Genomic DNA, 6,748 nt, shown 5'->3' with positions numbered 1-6,748 from the left:
GGGAGGTGGGGGAGGGGAGGAGGAGGAGGAAAAGCAATCTTTCTGGGTCTTCTCAGACTTGGGCCTTGTGCACCTTGCTTCCCACTCAGGCCAAGCACACATCCCCTAACTGCAGCTACCAAGACACAGGTGTAACACATCTCTGAAAGTCTGCAGGACACACAACTGCTTGTGAGGTGAGGAATGAAGCGGTGGACAGTGGTTGTGTGAGGCCTTGTTTCAATCCCCAGCTTTAAACACACACAAATGCTGCTGCACCTGAGGGTGGTCTCGTCCCCCCAGTATGTGGAGAGCACAGCCCAAGACAATGGCAATGTGTTCCCGAGAGTGAAGCGTGATATCTAACCACACAGATCCAGGGTGTGACACCCTACGACGTGTGTGACCCCAAATGCAATCAAACGGCCCCAATATGTGTGGAGTGACAAACCCGAACCGGTGCCAAGACCGCCAGTTAGAATAGTGTGAGAGAAAGAGAGCGCGCAGAAGGCCAGCTCGTCCCACTCGGTGACCGAGACAGCCCGACGATGCTTCTGCAGACGAGACCTCGGCGCCCGCCCGGAGTGGACCCGGATCAACGAGGAGGCAACCGGATCGACAACCGCAATCACCAGGAGAGGAGAAGCAAAGTCGCGCTCCCCGGACTTGTGCAGGTACAGGGAGTGGCCACTGGCGGGTGTGAATGAACATGTGTGTGTGTATGTAGATGTGTGACAGATATAAAATATGTAAAATCTAGGTGGCAACTACTGCTGTCTCGACCTCCGGCCAGTGCACACTCCCGCTGGCGACACAGTACCTGTGTCTTGGATTCTGAGAGGATGAGCGGGGAGGGCTCCCGAACCCGGCCCTTTCTGGGTCGCCTCCCATCAACCTCACCGGATAATCGGAATACGAAGCTCAGAGAGTCACTTCATTAACACCCCTGTCCCCAGCCAGCCTGGGAGTGGCAGAGGAGGGACACCACACAAGGACCTGTGGCCCTGTCGGCTGCTGTGTCCACCACAGTCACTTCTGTGTTTGGTGCCTCTGTTTCCTGTCACTCCTTAACAGACTAAAAACACCGCGACATAAAACGACACAGACTTACACTCTGACGGGTCTGCAAGGCGTGAGGCTGAAATGATACCGGGCTCCGTGGCTCTGTGGTTCCGTGGTTCGGTGGCTCCGTGGCTCTGTGGTAGAGCATGTGTGTAGTTAGCATTTGGAGGCCCTGGATTCCTTCCACCCAGCCCAAAAGAGAAAGAAAGAAAGACAGGGAAGGAGAGGAGAGGAGTTTGTGCTCCTTTAGAAGGCCTTAGGGAAGAATCCAGGTTTTTGCCTTTTCTGCCTCCTAGTCCCATGCATTCCTTGGCTTGCTGTCCTTTCCCGTCTTCAAAGCTGTCAGCAATCTCTGCTCCCACTGCCGCATCTCCTGACTTTGGCCTCCTCCCTTGCTCCTGTAAGGACCCTGGGCTGACAGTGGGCCCTTGGGATCCCCACAATCATTTCCCCTGCTCAAAATCTTCAGTCGCACCTGCCAAGTTCCTTCCCTGTGGGTGGCGGAGGGAACCATGGGTTGCGGGGGTTTGGACGTGGACCTCTCTTGGTGACCACCGTCATGCCAAGCACACTTGCAGGATAACTGCAGGATTCTGTCTTGCAGAATAATAACCAAAAGCATTTCTGATGCCTTCATAGGCCTTAATTCCATTGGCTTAATTCCATAGCAAAACCCGTTCATCAGGCAAAACTGGGTTTATTACACCTCCTGCAGCACAGGAGCACATCTTGTCCACAGAGATCCCCACTGGAGGAATGTGGAGTGGTATTTACGGGCCCTGGGTGAGCTATTTGACAGTGGCTCTTTACCGCAGGAAACCAGTTGGGATTGGGCCACTGAGGCAGGCGGGGGACAGAGGAGGACACAGGATTATGTGCTGGCGCTGGGATTTCTCGGAGCAAGCAGCCAAGCCACTTTAACTCAGAGTTGCTTCACACAGGCGCTATGTTCGGTCTAGTCCTGATAATTACGATAATAATTCCCCTTTTTTTTCCGAGTCGCTCCTACAGGCCAGGCAACTTGAAATTCACAGTGGGGCAATCAGATGGCCATGAAGGGCAGCTGTTTTCCTTTCCCTTCCATGACAGAACTCCTCTTCTCTTGGATTCTGAAGTCATAAAGTCCTGGGCCAGCGTTCCGTTTCCTCTCCTGGTGTGGCTGTGTGATCGTGGGGCGAGGCAGGTCCCAGGGGAGGCTCTGCGTCCTCTCCTGGAAAGAAAGATTGGCCTCAAGGGCTGCACACTGGGTGTCCACCTGAGCGGCTCTCGGGCCCAGTTCTGACAGCAAGGTTGTGGCTGTTGTGTCCCTCAGAGGACTAGAGAGGGTTTACTGCTGTGTGGGCAGCACTCTGAGTTAGTTTCATAGCAGATTTGATCCCAGGTACCAAAAAAAAAAATTGCGTAGCAGAGAAAGGGGACCTCACATGTACCACTGGTAGGGGTGTAAACCAGTTCAGCAATAATGTAAAACAGTATGGAGATTCCTATAATAAAGTAGAAGGAGCCAGGAACAGTCTCCAACTCTACTCCAGCACTGTAGAGGCTGAGGCAGGAGGACTTCATGAGTTCCAGACCAGCCTGGGCTACACAGTGAGTTCCAGGTCAGTCTCAACTACATAGTGAGACCCTGTCTCAAAAAACCAAAAAGAAACAAAACAAAACAGAAACAGAAACAGAATTGCCATATGATCCAGCAATCCTTTTGCTGAGCGTAGTGCCAAAGGAAAGGAAATCAGTATGTCAAGAGACATCCTCCTCATTCATAACACCAAGATAAAGAATTCACAAAGGAAGTGTATGCATACGCTGTGGAATATTAGTCAGCCATAAAAAGGGATGGAATCCTGTCATTTGTGGTCATACGGACGAGCTGGGAGGACACTGTGATAAGTGAAATAAATCAGGCACAGAAAGACAAACACCATGTTCTCACTTATGTGCAGCAGTTGAAAAGTTGATCTCATTAAAACAAAAGAGTTGAACAGTGGTTACTAGAAGCTGAGAAGGAAGGTGGGGAAGGGGAGAGGATGGTAGAGTGGATTGGAGGAATAACTTCTTTTTTTAAAAGCAGAAGGCCAGGGATTTAGCTCAGTGGTTCCACTGCTTGCCTCCCAAGCTCAAGGACCCGAGTTTGATCCCCAGCACCAAAAAAACAAATAAATAAAAGCAGGAATAATTCTACTGGTTTATAGCCCAGAAGGGTAACTATGGTTGAAGGCAGTTATTATACATTTCAAACAGATGGTAAGAGAGGGCTTTGAATGTCCCCAATCAAAAAAAAAAAAAAGATAAATATTTTAAATGATGAATCCGTTGTTGCCCCGATCTGATGGTCACACACGGTAACCACAGTGGAATATCACACTCAGGTTGGGTGTAACTCGGTGGCACAGCACCTAGCTGGCTTGGACCTCCAGCACCACACACAAACACACACTGCATGCCACAGATAGAAATATGAACAATTATCATGTGTCCATGTCTTTTCTTAAATAACACACACAGGGCAATACCTTATTTCTTCTGCCTAGAGTAGTTTCCTCAACCCACCACAATGTCAGGCTCGTGTGTGCGTTCACGTGTGTGTGTGGTACTGGGGACTGAATCCGGTGCCTTCTGAGCTATATCTCTAGCCCTTTGTTTACTTATTTATTATTCAGAGGCAGGGTCTCAGAGTTGCCAGACTGGGCTCAAACTTGGGATCCTCCTGCCTCAGCCTCCCAGTGTGCTGGGATTATAGGCCTTGGCCACTATGCTAGAGGCTCCACCACTACCCGCCAGCCCAGCCATTCACTCAGCACAAGAGACCCTGCTCCTGCAGGGCCCACATCCTCATGGCCATCACGGAGAAGGACTCAGAGGAGAGTGGCTTGTGTCACTGTCACCCAGCTCAGTGAACGCTCACCTTCCACAACCGGGCAGAGCTCCCTGCAGGCCCAGGGGGTGACAAAGAGGGGCTGCAGCAGCCTGGCCACAGGGGCAAGCAGAAATCCCCTCAGTAATCGCCGATCAGATGGAATTAAACACCGTCCCCACCTATTGGTTCCAAGATGTCAAGGAACATTTAGGAACCCTCCTGGGGTCTCACAGTTCCAAGAAATCATTCACGGGCATTTACATATGTAGAAAAAGAGTGGCCTGTTGTCTTGGTATTAAAACTTCCACCTCTACGGGACGGTTTGTCTCGGAGACAGCGTCTTTCTGTGCAACCAGGCTGGCCGCGAACTCGTGCTGATGCTCCTGCCTCCGCTTCCCGAGTAAGAGTTTTTAACAAGATGTGAAATCTAGCCAAGTGTGGTAACACACGTCTGTGATCCCAACACATTAGGCGAGACCCTGATTCAATGTAAAAAAATTTCCAAAAGGGCTGGAGATGTAGCTCAAAGTTCAATTCCCAGTACTCCGCCCCCAGCAGAAACAAAGTATTTTAAATCTGCGTGAACCCCATGACTCAGCGGTGACAGCTCCTAGAAACTCATTTTCACAAACGCAAGCTGGACAGGTGGACACGACAGGTGTCCGCAGTCACAAGGATGCTCTTTATCTCAGTGTAGAAGCAGGAAAAACTGGACAAACCTCTGGACAAACCTCAGGTCACCACCAGGACACTGGGGAGCACCCGAACGCCTCTCCTGTAGGGGGATGGGCCAAATCCCGCGAGAACAGAGCGATTATTCCCCTTAGGAAGCTGCGCCCACACCCAGAACAAGCGGCGGGACCCAGGCAGAGAGTTAGGCCACGGACCAGTTACCTCCTTGCTACTACGAGAAGGATTGTCCTTCCAAACGGTCTTTTCAGGAAACACCCAAATAGGGCATTGAAACAAACCAAAGTAGGACAGAAAAGTAACAGCTTTGAGTGTCGCTTTTCAGGTGCATACAACTCCATTGTAAGTAAATGCTGGTGGTAATAGCTTGGCCTTCAGCCCGATTGTCTGAAGTAGGCAGCAGCAGAAGTCCATTAAAATTTCACCTTAACACCTCTCCTCCCTAAAAGCCTGAAAACAGCCTCCACATCCGGCCAAAGTCTCCCCAGGGCTGGGGTGGGCTCAGGGGCGGAGCACTGGCACACACACACACACACACACACACACACACACACCAGCCTGAAGTTAATGATCTCGTTCATTCTCAGGTGAACCACAGGGTCGCCCTGGCTGTGCCCTTTTCCCTAGAAAAACCTACTTATGCTCTGTTCAGCACCAGTCCTGAGCCAAGACCTTAACGCCAATAACGCCAAACGCCTCGGGAGAGCGCAGCCGCTGCAGCTGACCCTGATCCGCCGCTTCTGGAGATCTGGGCCCACCCTTCTCATCGCCGCGCTCCAGCTGTGTTTCTCGACTTCCCTTCGAGGCCAAGTAAATTGGGAAGCTTCCAGAAATGGACGAAGTGTCGTAAGGTTTGTGAAAGCAGCTCTGGAAGACCATCGGCCATTTCTGAAATGTTCCACTGAGCGCACCTCGGAAGGGGAAGTTGCCCCTCAGGTCCAAGGAGTTCAGAGACAGAGGTAAACTGAGGCAGGCAGCAGCAGGAACAGGTCCCAGCCCTTCAGCAGCCCTTCCCCTGCTGTGGAGGACCGTAGGATCCACACGCCACAAACAAAACCCTCCCAAGTGTGGTTTCTCCCATACCTTGTAGCAGTGCTCTGCTCCGGCCCTGGTCAAGGCGGGCTCCTGATGGCTCCTGGCCTGGCACTGGAAGGCTCAGGGGGTGGCATGAGAGGGGTGAAGGAAGGGGGCGCCCCACGGGCTGCGCTCCTGATGTCCTCATCTCAGCAAGGGCTGGGACCGCTCGGGAGCCCCAGGCAGTGGCTGGCACCTGGGCTGGCACCAATGCCGGGCTCGCACTCCCGCTCCGAGCCTGGCCCGACCTCTGCCTGTGCAGTTACGCAGGAGTGTGAACGCACACAGGAGTTACCTGTCGCCTCAACTCTCCCTCAGCCACACACCGTTTGTATCAGTGTTGGTTTCCCCATTTTTGGCCAACAAGTAAAACGATCAGACTGGTGAAAGGGAGAGCAGGCCACTCCGTGGTGGCTGGAAAATGGTAAGAGCCGCCTGTTCGCGCCAGAGGAGGAATGGACAGTTCACAGCATGACATTTGCAGTGGGGGTGTCGCTCAGGTCGAGCTCTAGGCCACGATGCCACCCCCAGCACCCCCAAACGAACTAAAGATGGAAAGAAAAATGACTTGAACTTTTTTGTTTGTTTGTTTGGTACCAGGGATCAAACTCAGGTCCTTGCGCTTGCAAGGCGGGCAGCGGAACCACTGAGCTGAATCCCCGGCCCGAATTAAACATTGTTTAAACAGTGACGCCTCATCCTTTGGTCCCAAAGACTGGCCAGGTGTGACAAAGAAGTAAATGCAAACCTTGAGCCCGCAGCAGACCAAGCAGAAGACAGGAGCAGCAGTGGTGGAGGGGCCAGGAGGGAGGAGCCTGACGCATTTCAACGACAGACACAGAAACGAAATAACAAAACCTGGGAAGGTGCTTTCCTACCACTGACTGTCGCCTGGGCCTCCTGTGTGGAAACTTGTGGTTTCAAATGTGGCACAGATGCTACCACACTGATTATACTTTAAGAACTAAACTATAACTTACATATCATTCAGTACCCTACCGATGTGACGCATCCAACCAGGCACCGTGGCTCACACCTGTAATCCCAGCGTGCTAGGAGACAGAGGCAGGAGGGTGGTAAATTTGA

General features: G+C 52.0%; 1 long non-coding RNA gene across 1 annotated transcript in view; it reads right to left on the bottom strand.

Annotated features, from left to right (window-relative positions):
* LOC104865338 overlaps window positions 1-4,676 on the bottom strand; it is a 10,424-nt gene extending 5,748 nt beyond the window's left edge. The window contains exons 1-3 of the long non-coding RNA XR_002025509.1: window positions 4,618-4,676; window positions 1,517-2,251; window positions 1,091-1,175 (exon numbers count right to left, since the gene is read on the bottom strand). This is a non-coding gene — a long non-coding RNA (uncharacterized LOC104865338). The remainder of the gene's footprint in view (window positions 1-1,090; window positions 1,176-1,516; window positions 2,252-4,617) is intronic.
* Between the last annotated feature and the right edge of the window lie 2,072 nt (window positions 4,677-6,748).

This window comes from Fukomys damarensis, unplaced genomic scaffold (genome assembly GCF_012274545.1).
Source record: "Fukomys damarensis isolate Sample0158 unplaced genomic scaffold, DMR_v1.0_HiC HiC_scaffold_22, whole genome shotgun sequence".
In the NCBI taxonomy this organism is placed as follows: domain Eukaryota; kingdom Metazoa; phylum Chordata; class Mammalia; order Rodentia; family Bathyergidae; genus Fukomys; species Fukomys damarensis.
The sequence above is the reverse complement of the archived record's forward strand: the minus strand, read 5'-3'. Positions and strand labels throughout refer to the sequence as shown.